Genomic DNA, 16231 nt, shown 5'->3' with positions numbered 1-16231 from the left:
CATCAAAATACTTAACAAAATCTCTGGTGGTGGTTTGCCTAGACACACAACTGAATCTAGGATTATGAGCAATATTAATATACTCCTCAAAAGCATCAGACTCACCAAAGCATAAAGGAAGGTCTAGTCTAGCAATCAATCTGCACAACTGGATACGAGCAACATCAGGATTGTACTCCCACATATGGAGAGAGCCATCAGGATTGTACTTGAGTTGGGACTGAGCCATACGTGAAGCACCTAGCAAGACTGGGCACTTTGGAAGGTGCCTATGCAAGTGTCCAGTACCACTAGCAGACTTACCAGAATAAATTTTCTTGCAATGTAGGCACTTAGCACCAGTTCTTACCCTCTTGTTGTTCTTTACCTCGTACAGAGGCTCAAAGTCATCCCACACCTTAGAGGTGCAAGAACGAGTCCTCTTGCTGCCCGTACTCTCCGAGCCCGGACCAGCACCAGAGCCAGCAGCAGCAGGTGCTGGAGAATCTCCAGCTCCAGGACCTGGCTGAGCATCGGGGACGGCACCACCGAGCAGCGCCCGCCGATCCGCCTCCAAATCAGAATCATCATCTCCGGTCTTCCCCATCAACCGCAACTCATCATTGAGGCAGGTTGGATAGTCGTCGTCCATCCTCGAGCACACCCGGAACCGAAACAGACCCTCGAGCCCTCCACCGTTGACGTCGTCGCCTCGGCGGCTCCGTTCCTCAACGACGCGCGGCCCCTGTAGGAGACCTACACGATGAAAGAGAAGAAAGTGAGGGAGGCGGATCTGTGAGGTGTCGAAGAACGGAAGAAGAAGAGGAACGAGAGGAGTGGTGTTTACCTGCGCAGCCGGAGCCTGGAGCCGGAGAAGACGAACCGCAACGGTGGGGAACCAGGGAGTGAGGCGGATCTGCGAGGGTCGGGGGGAGGAGGTGACTAGGCGAGGAACCGAGGGAGGCGGAGGGCCGGAGGGGCTAAGGGAGAAGTGGGGTTACGGGGAGGGAGGCGGATGGGTGACCGGCGAGCCGGCGGCGGGCGAGGACGCCGGATCTGAGAGGGGACTAGGGGAGGAGCAGTTACAGGGGTAGGGAGGCGGAGCCGGCGGAGGAGCCACCAGCAAGCCGGCGGTGGGCGAGGACGCCGGATCTGAGAGTGGAGGAGCAGTTACGGGGGGGAGGGAGGCGGAGGGGCCACCGGCGAGCTGACGGCGGGCAAGGACGGCGGTGGATCTAGATCTAGGGGAGGAGGCGAGGAGTCGGGAGGGAGCGGGGAGGAGGCGAGAGAGCGAGAGAGAGCCAGAGAGGCGAGGCGGCTCGATGCGGGAGGGAGCGGGGGCCGGGGGTAGGGTTTCCGCCGGCGCCGCGTGGCCTTATATACGACCGTTTGGCCGGGCCGAGGCAGGCCTGGCAGGCCTTAACAGGCCGTGCCGGCCGTTGCTGGCCCACGGGCCAAATGTGCCAGGCCGTGCCGGGCCAGCCCACGTGCTGAGGTAGCGGCCCAGGCCCGGCCCGTGATGTAGGCCGGGCCGGCCTGGCCTGCAAGGCCGTCGTGCTGGGCCGTGCCTGTACCGGGCCAAATTGTCGTGCCGTGGGCCGGCCCACGGGCCGCGGGCCAAATGGAAATCTATAGTCGCTGCAGTGCTTTCTGGCTTTCTGTGAGGTTGGCTTTCGTTGCGTTTGTTTGTCTGTTGAAGCGGTGAGCCAATGCTTTCTGGCTTTCTGCGAGGTTGGCTTTCGTTCATGGCCTCGCATTTGTTAAAGGTAACGGAGTTCCTGTGGTAAATTAATTGCTATTTGATTCTGGGGGTTCCTATTATGTTTGTTGCTTTTTGTCTGTTATAGGTGGCTCATATCAGACAAAACGCCCGCCCGATGTCTTCGGAGGAGCTCGCAGCCCAAGTCGGCTCTGGAGAGGGGGTCAACCAAGCTTCGCTGTTCGAGTCGGTGGAAATCGTGGAGGTATCTCGGGGAGCTTGACGAGGGTAAATCTAAGAAGAGGATCTACACTGCGACTGGGCTGACTTCTGTTGGCAAGGGGTCGTCTAGCAGCGACTCGTTTGAGTCTGCATCAAGCGAGGATGAGGGGGAACAAGCGGAAGGCGAAGCTGGTGGGGTTGAGGTGGAGGGTGGGAATGGGAGCGGCGGAGCCGTTTTGGAGACAGGCAAGGCGGTTGGTAATGAGGTGGTTAGCGGGGAGGAGGATCTTGACGAAGTTGAGGCCGACGTATCTGACGAGGTGGCCAGCATTGCACCAATTTCAAGGCATAGGTTTTGTCCAAGAACGGCCGACATCAACTTCAACCCGGAGCACCCGCCTGAGGCGTACAACCATCCCAGCATCCACAGCCGCGTCATCGAGTACACAACGATGGCAAGGGAGGTTCATGGGCTAGAGTTCGATCCGAACTCCCAGGATATTGATGGAGAAATCGCGATGAGGGTGGGAGGAGGCAAGAAGTTTGGGGATAGCGTAATCGACACGACTACTACTCCGACTCTATCCCAGATCCGAGCAAGGAGCACGAGCTTGAGCCTGATGATACGCCCACGGCCAACAACTACAGAGTTCCAGATGCAGGCTCTCCAGGTTATTTCTGTTTTGTTCATCATTCGTTGATTTTTATGTACCTTTTGCTTTGCAATTTAACATTGGGATGAAATATTGTAGGCCCAAGTGGAAGCAGAACGAAAGCTACGGGAGGATCTAGCGGTAAGGATCGCGGCAGAACGGGAGGCAGAAAGGCTGAGGACAGAGCAGATGTACCAGTACATGCAGAGTGTTTTTGAGAGTATGGGACAAACTCCGCCACCTCTGCCATAGAACCTATTCCCTCCACCGCCACCTTCACCTCCTACAGCTACTCCTGTAAGTCTCTGGTCAACCTTATAATCACTGTTTATAGTTTTTGTACAATCACCCTAGAAACAAACTAGAAACTAGAAACATCATGGTATGTATGTTGCAGAACACACAATACAAAAGTGACTTATGCAATCTCTACTCCTTTGTGCAGAATCAGTCGGCGGGATCGAATCAACCATCGGACCCATCAGCTTGGTCGCAATGGCCATCGTGACCTCCTCAATGACTTTTTTTTGAAGGAAACAGGAGGGGCGAGCCCTACTGAAATATATTAACAAAAAGGTCTGAAAAGGTTACAGAGCAAAAAACACCAAAACAAAAGAACAAGAGAAAAGCAAAAAAACAAAGGACAAAGAGGAGGTTCAGAGGGAGTGGATCCAATCTAAGCATTCCTGACTTAAAACAGGGTTCATCCTATGCGAAGCCACCAACGAGAGCTCAGATAAAAATTTAGATCGAGTTCCTGAAGTCAAAGGATCCACACTATTAAAGTCCAGTCGTTCCTTGTAGTCCAAATACTCCAAGACATGAGGATGATGACTTCCATGAAGAAGGCGGTGTTCAAATGCCTTCTAATCTTATTGAAGATATGAACAGACGATCTTGTGGAGACAAAGGAAATCCCAATCAAATTCCAGCAGGCTTTTGCAAAATTGCATCGTAGAAATAGATGTGTTACCGTCTCCCTTTTTTGGCGGATACACATTTCGCAGACGTTGGAGTCCAAATGCATCCCCCTTCTTTGTAGAACATCTTTTGTGTTTAGCCTGTCTATAAGCAGAAGCCAGAAAAAGACTTTGTGTTTTTTCTGACATTTTGATTTCCACAGCCAGCGATGTATTGGGTGTGTTTCCCTTTGACCTGTTAATGCCTTGTATGCTTTACTGACCGAGAAGGTTGAGGATCCCCAGATATAAGACCAAGTATCAGAATCATTCTGTGGGACTATATTGTGCATAAAATCCTGAAGCATAAGAAATTCCGAATGAGCTTCTGTGGATAAAGGTAAGTGAAACAGCAAACCAAGATCTGTCGTGTTTATTGCTTTGTGATACGATATATTTTTGTTCCGGGCAAAGGAAAAGAGGTGGGGAAGCTCAGTTTGTAGGAAGTGGTCATTCCACGAGTCGTGCCAGAGCAGAACAGTGCTTCCATCCGCAACCCGAGCAGATGCAAAACCCTTGAATTTTTGCAGCAACTTGACGATATCCTTCCACCAGAAGGAGCCCTTCTTCTGAACACCCGGAAGAGTACCATTGCTGTACAATTTGTCCCATATCAAGTGTACCCAAGGCAAATCAACTTTGGAGAAAAATTTGTGTAAGAACTTTAATAACAGAGCCTCATTCTGTGTAATTATGTTGAGCACCCCTAGTCCCCCTTGACATTTGGGTAAGCAAACTAAGGGCCAGGCAGCTTTGGATGGTTTGGTAGATGTTAGATCTGAACCTCTCCAGAGGCAGTGTTTGCGGAATTTGTCAATCTGATGGATAACCCCTTTAGGTAGTTTCAAAGTGGCCATCTGAAACATAGCTGATGATGTTAACACAGAGTTCACCAACTGTAATTTTCCTCCTTGTGAAAGCATAGATGATATTCCACCTAATTTCCCTTCAATTCTTTTGATCAGAGGGAGAAAGTCTTGCATATTAGGTTTACGTAAACCCAGAGGTAAACCCAGGTAGGTGAAAGGAAATGCACCTGTTTGACAATTTAGAATACCAGCCAGAAGATCCAGCTTGTCCTGCTGAGTGTTTATGGGGACCATCATGGATTTATTGTAGTTAACTTTTAACCCAGTAGACTCTGCAAAAATATCCAGAAGATTCTTTAAGTGTATTAACTGGGTCGGATCAGCCTCCATGAAGAGTAAAGTGTCATCTGCATACTGAACGATTGGGAAATCATTACTGGCTCTCAAGGGGATCGGAATAGAAAGGTGTCCTTCATCCTTAGACTTATTAATAAGGGATTGGAGCAAGTCAGCAGCAAGCACAAACAGAAGAGGTGATAGAGGGTCCCCCTGCCGTACCCCTCTTTTACCGTGAAAAGTTTTACCTGGGACACCATTCAGAAGCACTGACGACGTGCCTGATCCAAGAATGGCCTTAATCCATCCAATCCATTTCTCCCCAAATCCTTTATGTTTCAGGATCTCTAAGATGGCCTTATGCTCAATACGATCAAAAACCTTTTCAAAGTCCAATTTGAGAATGATGATGTCCTTTTTTGAAGATTTGCAGCAGTGCAGAAATTCAAGAGCCCAAGCTAAGCAGTCCTGAATGGTCCTAGTTTTGATAAAACCATATTGGTTCTTATGAATGAGATTGGGGATGACCTTTTGTAGCCTCAGCGCTAGAATTTTTGTGATGAGCTTTATTGATGAGTTTAGCAGAGATATTGGCTTGTCATCACTCACATGCAAAGGACCAGCTTTTTTCGGGATAAGAGTAATGAAAGATGAGTTGATGCTACGCACACAGACTTCCCCATTATGAAAACCTTCACATAAAGCATAGAAATCTTCGGCCAACTCATGCCAGCATCGTTTGAGGAATTCTCCATTAAAACCATCCGGGCCTGGAGATTTATTTGTTGGTAGATCCTTGATGATACCATCAATTTCTTCTTTGGAGAAAGGCTCCTCTAAATCTTGTAGCCCCTCTGATGGAGATAAGGTAACACTTAGATCTATATACATGTGGCGGTAGTCCGACCTGCCCATTCTATTTTTGTAATCCACCCAAATGAGGTTTGCTTTATCTTCATGTTCTTTGACATTCAGTCCATTCTGGTCTTGCAGCATCGAAATGTGGTTGATGTTGTTTCTTATGGAAGCCTTTGCATGAAAGAACCTTGTACTCTCATCACCCATTTTGGCCCAGTTGATGGAACATCTTTGCTGCCAATAAGTTTTCTATTGCTGTAAAAGATTCTTGAGATGATTCATGATAATATCTTTTAAGTTCCATTCTTGCAAGGATAGATCTCTAGATTCTTCCAGAATATCTAGGAAAAGAATGACCTCCTTTGTGTTTTGGATGGTTTTTGCCAGACTTGGTAACCCTGCTTTCCATATTCTGAGTTCTCTTCTCAAATTTTTGAATTTTGCACCAATGATTTGAGCTCTGTCAGAGGATGAAACCGGAGAAGTCCAGACATTATGCAGAATGTCATTGAATTGTTCATGATGCATCCAATAGTTTTCAAATCTGAAAACTTGATAAGAAGGCATAAGATTTGATATGGAAATGACACAAGGATTGTGATCAGAGGAGTCTCTTGACAGAGTTGATGCCCATGTGTTTGGATAGACTGAGATCCAAGCAGAAGATGAAAAAAACCAATCCAACCTCTCCAGTAACGGATTAACCTGTTTGTTTGTCCAAGTGTATTTTCCTCCTTTGAGCTGAATCTCTGTTAGTCCTAACTTGCTGATTGCTTCATTGAACAGCATCATTTCTTGCGGATGACCTCCAGGTTTATTTCAGTCAGAAGGGCATCTTATCAGGTTGAAATCCCCTACAACTAGCCATTTTTCATCATCCGGCATCCTGATTCGCTTGAACCAATCCAGAAATTCTATTTTACCTTCTGGGGTGCATGGGGCGTTGAAGCGTCCCCACATAAGTAGAGACTAAATGTGATCCAAATTATCAGTCCCAGGAGGCTGATAACACATTTATTCAACAGATAGTTCAGAAACCGTACAGCTCCCGAAGGAGCGGGCGGGCAAGCCACACCCAAAGCAAGACTAAAGCGATAACAACACAAATCCAAGTTGCAGTCCAGTCGGACTCCGGGCTGCAATCGGAGCTAAGCGTCAGCGGAAGCATCCTGCAAAAGGGCCAACACCGCAGGCAGCGTTGGGTGCAGACGCAACCTCCTACTCGAAGTCCTCGGCGACGAAGTCCGGATCCTCCTCTGAAGTAACAACACAAGGGTGAGTACAAAAGTACTCAGCAAGTCCAACCCCATCCACGGAGGGGGATACAACAAGAATATGCATATGAATAATCAAGGAATAAGCTATGGTTTATTTGCAGTAAAGCTAAATTTTTAGACACATGCGGGGTTCCATTTCAAAGCGGTTTAATGAAAAACATTTTAGTAAACAACATATCGAGTGGGGTTGATCCTACACAAAGGATCCAAGTTTTATCGCTACCGGACTCCCCGTCCGCCGTAGCGCACGGCACACCTGCCGGACACTTCCAAAATCCCACACACCCACACACGCGGTAAAATACCAGTCATCCCCAAAAGCTAGTTGTGTGACCGAGCCGTAACTCGTCCAATGCCGTGGACACGGCTACCCGGATAGGTTTTAACTCTGCAAAGGTTGTACACTTTTCCCACAAGTAGGGTACTGTATCGCGATCACCTTAGTGTCGGTACGGATCCTAACAAAGCCATTACCCACCTTAGCCAACACTGACTAGTCAACCCGGAAGCTCTCAAGGGGTTAGCAACCCATCCACGGGGCCGAAACCGGGACCTAAGTCACCAAGAGCTTAGTCCTTTTCCAAGGCCTCCCGTTGCTCACCAGCACACCTGAAGCCTAGCAGTTTAGCTAGTGGGATTTATGCTAAGCCGTTGCCCATACAACAGTCGAGTGGTTGTACGATGATGGAATTAGGCAGGATGACACATCAACTCGGTCCTTAGCCATGACAAGATGGATATCTCCCACTTTGCTCAACCACTGAGGTACGATCCCAACATCCCGGCGTTCCACACAAGAAACACCCATCCATCTCATCCACCACCTCTCTTTACACCCGAAAACCCAACTCCTCAGTTAAACATACTCACACATTATTTTCCGAGTAAACAAGTGTAGTCATGTTTGAATTTGGATAACGAGTTCCTAAGCATTCTAGCAGTATTTATCATCTAAACAGAGCAACTCATATTTAGAGATAAATATGGGACAACAAGGAATAGTCATAACAATCAAGGGGTGGCTATCCAACCATGTCTTGCGATAAAACAATATGCATTTTATAAAACAGGCCAATAGGTTGTGTCTGAAAAGCTGGGTATTAAATATGCATCAAAGGGTGAGATTGGACTTGCCGTTCTCAAAGCCTTCCGGGAGCTCCTGCTCGCGGTACTGGTCCTCGGGCTCGGGCTCGCGGTCGAACTCCTCCTCGCGCTCCTCCTCGGGTACTCCGCGATCTACGGCACACACAAACGAGCACACAATAAATAAAAAGGAAAAAGATTTTACCCGTTGAGCTCCGAACAGGAAACATGAACGGAAAATAGATAGACAGGGTATTTTCATGGAATTTTGATATGCCTCGGCGGAAACATATGAGAGGGGGCCGTGGTCGAATTTGGGATTGATTGGAGGAAATTTGGCGCATGAAATGACGGTTTAAAGGAGTATTAGGGGCTTTAAAATGAGGTTTAGGACTGAACCGCGAGAGCAGGGGCCTATCTGTAATTATTTTTTGGAATGGTGGGAGGACTTGTTCGCGAATCAGGGAAATTGGTGGGTTGGATCGCGAGGAGAGGGATTTACCCTTTCTTCTTCCTGGAGACAACAGAAGGTGGAGAAGAAATGGTCGTCGGTGCTCTGGTGGTGGTGGCGAAGGAAGGCAAAGTGCTCGTGGTGAGGGTGTGGAGGTGAAGGCTCGGCTCCCCCTATTATAGGCGGCGCACAGGCGGGCGAGGGCCGAGGTAATGATGGCGGCCGGACTTTTGGCCGGTGGCGTGCCGGAGTGGTGGAGCTCGTGGATGGCGTGGCGGCGTGGTCGACGAGGCCACAGGGGCGGCGACCGGTGACCGGCGACACGACGCGACGCACCGAGCCAAGCGCTAGACGCCAAGGCGTGAGCGGGCGTGGCACGGGCGACGTGACGCGGCGCGGGCACGGCGCGGCGCGGGCGCGGCGGCGGCGTGGCGGCGCGGCGTGGGCGCGGTGGCGGCGCGCGGCGCGGCGCGGGCACGCGGGCGCGGGCGCGGCGCGCGGCCCGGCGCGCTTGCGTGCCTCGGCGCGCGTGCCTGCGTGCGCCAGCGCCTGGCGCAAGTGGGGGGTGCCAGGGAAGAAAAAGAGGAGAGAGAAGAAAGGGAAGGGAGAGGAGGAAGAAAGAGAAGGAAAAAGGAGAAGGGAAAGAAAGGGGACGAAAAAGAAAGAAGGAAGAGAAAGAGAGGGAAGGGAGGGGAAAAAAAATGGCGGAAATTGCGGGATTCGACTGCACGTGGTGATGGACTTGACGGGCACGAGGCGAAAATTACGGGGAGCGGAAAAAGGGAATTGACGAGCCGGGGCCAGGACGGCGGGTCCGACGGAAGGGAAAGGTTTTGACGGAGCTCGGCGGTCGGAAAAATTTTGGAAAGTATTTTTAACGGGTGATTTAACTGGGTGTATTTTACGGGCGTTACAAACCTACCCCACTTAAATTGAATCTCGTCCTCGAGATTCGGCTGAGTCCTGAACAGATGGGGAAATTCCTTCTTTAACGCATCCTCGCGTTCACAAGTGGCTTCTTCCTCACCATTCCTACTCCATTGGACTCTGCAAATCCGTACTGCTGAATTCCTTGTCCTTCTGGTGACTGTGTCCAGAATCTTGATGGGTACCTCCTGATATCGCAGATCCTTCTGCAAATCTATGGTTTCCACCGGTACTTGCTCTTCTGGTACTCTTAGGCATTTTCTTAGCTGGGACACATGAAATACCGGGTGGATGTTCGACATTTTTTCGGGCAACTGAATACGGTAGGCTACCGCTCCAATTCTCTTTAGCACCTTGTATGGTCCGATATACCGAGGGGCCAGCTTTCCTTGCACTTGAAACCTTCGGGTACCTCGAATCGGAGAGACCTTAAGGTACACGAAGTCCCCCTCACTGAAAATCAACTCTCGTCTCCTCTTATCTGAGTAGATCTTCTGTCTAGACTGTGCTGCTTTCAATTTCTCTCGTATTTCAGCTACTCGCTCTTCTGCTTCCTTAATAAAGGCAGGTCCTACTAGGGTGCGCTCCCCTACTTCTGACCACATCAACGGGGTCCTGCACTTTCTTCCATAGAGAGCCTCAAACGGTGACATGCCTAAGCTGGCTTGGTAACTGTTGTTGTATGAGAACTCTGCATATGGTAGACTCTGTTCCCAATCCTTGCTATAAGTAAGGACACATGCCCTCAACATGTCTTCCATAATCTGATTTACTCTCTCTGTTTGGCCATCGGTCTGGGGGTGATAAGCTGAACTAAAGTCCAGTTTGGTGCCCATAGCCTTATGAAGACTCTTCCAGAATCTAGAGGTAAATTGGGTCCCTCTATCCGAAACAATTCTGCTAGGTACACCATGCAACTTCACTATGTTGTCCACGTAGAGCCGAGCTAGCTTCTCTCCTCCATACGTGGTCCGTACGGGTAAGTAGTGGGTAACTTTAGTGAGTCGGTCCACTATCACCCATATGGAGTCATTCCCTTTCTGAGTCTTGGGCAATCCCACCACAAAATCCATGCCAATCTCGTCCCATTTCCAAACTGAAATGGGTAGTGGTTGCAGTAACCCGGCTGGCTTCTGATGTTCGGCCTTAACTCTCTGGCAAATATCGCAGTGAGCGACGAACTGGGCTATGTCCGCTTTCATCCCGTTCCACCAGTACTTCTGCTTTAAGTCCATGTACATCTTGGTGGATCCCGGGTGGATGGAATATGCTGAGTTATGGGCCTCATCCATGATGGTTTGCCGGAATTCACCTTCCTTGGGTACACAAATCCTATTCTTGTACCACAAGGTTCCCTTTTCATCCACTCTGAAGTCTGGGGCTTTATTTTCCCTGGTTTGCCTGCGAATCCTCACCAGGTCCGGGTCCGAGCCTTGGGCCTCTCGGATTCTTTCTTCCAGGGTGGGCTGAACACTTAGCTTGCGGCTAGTATTCTGAGGAATGATGTGCACATTTAATTGGGCCATTTCCTCCTGTAAGTGAGGGTCCTTAGGTCCGATCTGCCCATAGGATTTCCTGCTTAGTGCATCCGCTACCACATTGGCCTTACCGGGGTGATAGTGAATTTCCAGATTATAATCCTTGACCAACTCTAACCATCTCCTTTGCCTTAAATTCATATCTGGTTGGGTGAAGATATATCTTAGGCTCTTGTGGTCAGTGTAAATCTCACACTTGTTTCCGATCAAGTAGTGCCTCCAGATCTTGAGGGCATGCACTACGGCTGCAAATTCCAAGTCATGGGTGGGGTAATTTTGTTCGTGGGGCTTAAGTTGACGGGAGGCATATGCTACTACCTTTCCATCCTGCATCAGGACACACCCTAACCCTTGTCGAGAAGCGTCACAATAAATGACGAAGTCCCGCTGGATATCCGGTAGGGTTAACACTGGGGCGGTCGTTAATCTTCTCTTCAGTTCCTGAAAACTCCTCTCACATGACTCAATCCAATTGAATTTCTTATCCTTCCTGAGTAGCTCTGTCATAGGTCGAGCTATCTTGGAGAATCCTTCAATGAACCTCCGATAGTATCCAGCTAAACCAAGAAAACTCCTGATTTCGCTAACATTGGTGGGCTGCTGCCAGTTGGAGATGGCTTCCACCTTCTCGGGGTCGACTGCTACTCCTTCTGCAGTCAAGATGTGACCAAGAAATGCCACCTTCTCTAGCCAAAACTCACACTTACTGAATTTAGCATAGAGTCGGTGGGCTCTCAATCTCCCCAGTACTACTCGCAGATGTTGCTCATGCTCTTGGACACTCTTGGAGTAAATAAGTATGTCATCGATAAAGACCACGACAAACTTATCTAACTCCTCCATAAACACCTTGTTCATGAGATTCATGAAATAAGCAGGGGCATTGGTCAGTCCAAGGGACATCACTGTGAATTCAAACTGGCCATAACGGGTAACAAAAGCTGTCTTCGGGATATCACTTTCCTTAATCTTGAGCTGGTGGTACCCTGATCTCAAATCTATTTTGGAGAAATACTTGGCTCCTTTTAACTGGTCAAATAGATCATCTATTCTGGGAAGGGGGTATTTATTCTTGATGGTGACCTCATTTAGTGCGCGATAATCCACGCACATCCTCATGCTTCCATCTTTCTTCTTGACAAAAAGCACTGGGGCTCCCCACGGGGATGAGCTAGGTCTGATAAAGCCACTCTGCTGCAGTTCACCTAGCTGTTTCTTCAGCTCTACTAACTCCGATGCTGCCATTCTATAGGGCCTCTTGGCTATAGGGGAGGTTCCAGGGATAAGGTCGATCACAAACTCTATATCCCTATCTGGGGGCATTCCAGGTAGTTCTTCAGGAAAAACATCTGGGTATTCACTCACTACCGGGACTCCTTCTATGACCTTGGCTTCCATGCTAAAAACCATTGGGTCGGGCCCACTTCCCCGGGTGTGGCAGGTTACTTGTACGCCATCTAGATTAATTAGGCGCACTACCTTATCAGCACATCCTATGTGTCCATCATGTAGGCTTAACCAATCCATTCCAAGGATCACATCTATTCCTTTAGACTTAAGTACTACTAGATCTGCTAGGAATTCTACCCCACTTAAATTGATCCTTACCCGGGAACAGCCTAGTCGACACTGGATGTCGGCTCCAGGCGTCTGGGTTATTAGGGGTACCTTTAGTAGTACTGTAGGTATGTGGTGCTTATCCACAAAGCTTGATGATATAAATGAATGTGATGCTCCAGAATCGAAGAGTACTGTTGCCAAAACTGAACTGACTAGAAACTCACCGAGTACAACGCCCTGAGCTTCCTGAGCCTCTTGCGCGCTGATGTGGTTGACGCGGGCTCGTCCAAACGACTGCTGGGGCTGCCTCATCTGCTGGCTGTTGTTGTTGTTGTTGCCGGGGTTGTTGCTGCGGACGGGAACACGGTTGGCTCCTGACACTGCTGCCCTTGGCCCAGTCACTGCGTTGGAGAAGGCTGATGCAGCTGGCTTGTTGGCATAGGGGCAGTTGGCAATGAAGTGCCCTGGCTCACGGCAGTTGAAGCATGCCCTGCCGTTGTTGGTGACCTGACTGGCGCTGTTCTGTGGGGCCTTGACAGGGTTCTGGCTTCTGAATGGGGCATTGGTCTGATGGGAACCGGAGGCTTGAGACTGGGTCCGGTACTGCATGGGAGCTTAGGACCTGGGCATGGGGTAACCAAAGCTTCTTGGTTTCTGGAACCTGTCCTGCTGGTGGGCCTTGCTGTCCAGGAACCGGCGCTTGTTGTCCCTCCTTTCATCTGCCTTGGCTCTCTCAGTCAGAATGGCCATGTTCATCAAGGTGTTGAAGTCAGGGTAGATCTGAGGAGTAAGCAGGGTCCTCAGTTCTGCGTTCAAGCCCTTCTTGAACATATCTTGCTTCTTCTCATCCTTGTCTACTTCTTCTGGAGCATAGCGAGCCAATTCCATGAACTGATAGGTGTACTCCTCCACGGACTTGTTGCCCTGGCGCAGTTCACGGAATTCATCCGCCTTGCGCTTCATGGTAGCTGCAGGAATGTGATAGCGGCGGAACTCTGTAACAAACTCATCCCAGGTGATAGTGGAGGCATCTTGGGCGGCCGTGCAGTAGTTCTCCCACCAAGCTAAAGCAGTCCCAGTGAGCTGGTGTGCAGCCAGGAGAACCTTGTCTCTGCTCTCACAGCCGAATGGCTCTAGCTTCCTCTGAATGACCCGCAGCCAGTCATCTGCGTCCAGGGGGTTGATGGACCCGCCAAAAGTGGGTGGCTTGGTGCGGAGGAAGTCTGTCAGTTTCTCATTCATACCCTGTCCGCGGGGCCTCTGGCGAGTGATGGCATTGGCCAAGGCTTCCAGCAGAAGGGTCTGGTTGTTCATGACTTGTACCAGATCAATGACCGGTGGGGGCGGTGGCTCCTGTGCTCCCACTTGACTTTCCCCCCTGCCCTCGGGCTGATTCACCTCTTGCTCCTCATGATGCACTATTGGTGGGGGTCCCTGCCTTTCCTGCTGCCTTTCTGCACTAGGAGTGGCACGTGCTTGACTTGGGGAGGTCCTGGTGGCACGCTTGGGAGGCATCTGCAGATTGAGTGAACTTTCATGAGACTTGGATTTGGATATTAAGGCGATGTTTAGTTAATTATTTTGAATTTTTGAAGAGACAGAATCCACCTCCTGTCGACAAGCACACAGACTAACAAACAACAAGCACAAATGATTTTATTAATTTTGCCGGGGCGGTTACAACACTTGGGGTAGGGCCAAAACACGTGCTACACGACCGGTACAACAACACAACTGGGGGTACAAGTCTAGACTCGGGACAGCTTCTGGAGTACAACTCTGGACCACGGACCATGACGACTCCACTCCCTCGGGCAAACTCTGGGCTGGGCACTCTACTCGCGGGACGAATCTGCACACTGCGCAGAGTGGTCTTCTGGTGGAATAAGGAGGGCCAGCACCTCATCTCTTAGGGTCCCACCTGCGGGAGGGAGTTCATTGGCCACCTCAGAGTCCCTTTCCGAAGGCGGTGGTGCTGGTGTGGCATCGGGGCTCTTCCGCTTTCCGGACCCCTAGGCAACAGGGACTCCATCCAATAGTGGGGCCTCGTCGTCCTCCACGATCCGCATCTTCCTCCTTGTGCGGTCCGAGCGGTGGGCTTCCTTCAGTGCCTGCGCGTGCCGATCCTCGGCCTCTTTGAGGGCCTCGATGGCGAGGGCCTCATTGCTTTGGGCGGCCGCGGCTCGGGCCTCAGCTGCTGCCAATCTCACCTGGAGCCTCCTCACCATAATCTCGGCATCCTCGGCTCTGCGGATCTGCTACTTCAAATGGGCGGCCTGCTCATCGCAGAGTTCATCCAAAGTGAGGAGATAGGCAGCCATATGGAGCACGGTGGGGTCATCCTCGCGCTGTCCACGTCCTTCCAAAGTCCTCACCCGGGCCAGCCAAACCGGGCGGTTCTTCTTGACAGGCGGGTAGAACCTCATCGGTGTGCGTCCAATGTGCCTCTCATAGATTTGGCACAGGTAGCGCAGGGCTTTCCGAGTTGCCACCTGGTAAGTGTCTTTTCGCCGGAAACCAGTGGCAGACACATTCCAAGGCTGAATATCGGGGAAGCGGCTGCTCCTGCCCACAAAGATGGTCATCTCGCACCGGAGAGTCCCACGGTCCTCATACTCCCTGCTGGAGTACTCCGGGCGCTCGTAAATCCCGAGGCGGTCCATGCAGGCGAACAGCAACCTGGGAAAACCGGGCTCCTCCAGGCAGTGGCTATTGGTCCATCCTTCTTCGGCCATCCGGAAAGAATCGGGGTGTAAATCAGTTTTGCAATTGAGCAGGGGTAGCAAGAAATTTTGTATATCATTTAATTTGGTCAAAAAGGCTTTTCCGGTCCTAATGGTTACGTCCTACGGCCAACGACGGCTCTGATACCACCTGAAGCATCCCCACATAAGTAGAGACTAAATGTGATCCAAATTATCAGTCCCAGGAGGCTGATAACACATTTATTCAACAGATAGTTCAGAAACCGTACAGCTCCCGAAGGAGCGGGCGGGCAAGCCACACCCAAAGCAAGACTAAAGCGATAACAACACAAATCCAAGTTGCAGTCCAGTCGGACTCCGGGCTGCAATCGGAGCTAAGCGTCAGCGGAAGCATCCTGCAAAAGGGCCAACACCGCAGGCAGCGTTGGGTGCAGACGCAACCTCCTACTCGAAGTCCTCGGCGACGAAGTCCGGATCCTCCTCTGAAGTAACAACACAAGGGTGAGTACAAAAGTACTCAGCAAGTCCAACCCCATCCACGGAGGGGGATACAACAAGAATATGCATATGAATAATCAAGGAATAAGCTATGGTTTATTTGCAGTAAAGCTAAATTTTTAGACACATGCGGGGTTCCATTTCAAAGCGGTTTAATGAAAAACATTTTAGTAAACAACATATCGAGTGGGGTTGATCCTACACAAAGGATCCAAGTTTTATCGCTACCGGACTCCCCGTCCGCCGTAGCGCACGGCACACCTGCCGGACACTTCCAAAATCCCACACACCCACACACGCGGTAAAATACCAGTCATCCCCAAAAGCTAGTTGTGTGACCGAGCCGTAACTCGTCCAATGCCGTGGACACGGCTACCCGGATAGGTTTTAACTCTGCAAAGGTTGTACACTTTTCCCACAAGTAGGGTACTGTATCGCGATCACCTTAGTGTCGGTACGGATCCTAACAAAGCCATTACCCACCTTAGCCAACACTGACTAGTCAACCCGGAAGCTCTCAAGGGGTTAGCAACCCATCCACGGGGCCGAAACCGGGACCTAAGTCACCAAGAGCTTAGTCCTTTTCCAAGGCCTCCCGTTGCTCACCAGCACACCTGAAGCCTAGCAGTTTAGCTAGTGGGATTTATGCTAAGCCGTTGCCCATACAACAGTCGAGT

This window comes from Setaria italica, chromosome VIII, assembly GCF_000263155.2.
Source record: "Setaria italica strain Yugu1 chromosome VIII, Setaria_italica_v2.0, whole genome shotgun sequence".
NCBI lineage: Eukaryota > Viridiplantae > Streptophyta > Magnoliopsida > Poales > Poaceae > Setaria > Setaria italica.
Note: the sequence above shows the minus strand (reverse complement) of the source record.